Here is an 816-nt window from a genome sequence, read left to right on the forward strand (position 1 = left end):
GAAAAAAAAAAAAAAAAAAAAAAAAGCTGTAAAATCATTATGTTTGGTAGTTAATTATATAAGGAAAAAAAAAGGTGTTTTGGATTTTCTCCCACTTTTTTTAATTGTTATTTATTTACAGATTTTTCCCATTCCTCTCATTTATAGTAAAAAAAAATCAACTAAATACAACAAAATATCATTAAAATATAAATAATAAATATTTTAACTCACTTTTTTTATTTAAATATATTTGAAAATTCTATCCTCGAGATCATTCAACTTCGCTTTTAACTGTGATTAAGTTAATTTACGTCGAGTTGTAATCTAATATGGTGATAGAAGAAAAAGTATCGAGTTCAATTTTTAACTATGGTTAATATTTGAAGTTTTTGAGTCAATTTTATATTAATTTAGATTTATAAATTAATATATTTTTGCATATAAATTAATATGGAGGGAAAAGTGGAGATAGATTTAATAATAATAATAATTAAAATTAAAATTAAATTGATATTTAGAGTAAGAAGAAGGCCCCTCCTTTGAATTTGGGGGACAAAAGCCACAATCAAAATTTATTTTTTCTATTTATTATTTATTTATTTTTTTCACACTCCTTTCTACATCTTCTAAATTCCTTTTAATTACATAATACACCTTTTACTGACACCTTTTTCTTTTCTTTTTCTTTTTCTTTTTTTGTTTTTTTTTTCCTCGTTCCCTTTTGTTTTCTCTCTATTTACTTTAAATCTCCAAAATTCTCTCTTTTGATAAACTTTTATTTACCTTTTAAAGGTTTAAAAAAGATTATGAACGAAACATTTTTTATAAGAGTAT

Source organism: Cucurbita moschata, unplaced genomic scaffold (genome assembly GCF_002738365.1).
Source record: "Cucurbita moschata cultivar Rifu unplaced genomic scaffold, Cmos_1.0 Cmo_Scf00036, whole genome shotgun sequence".
Classification (NCBI taxonomy): Eukaryota; Viridiplantae; Streptophyta; class Magnoliopsida; order Cucurbitales; family Cucurbitaceae; genus Cucurbita; species Cucurbita moschata.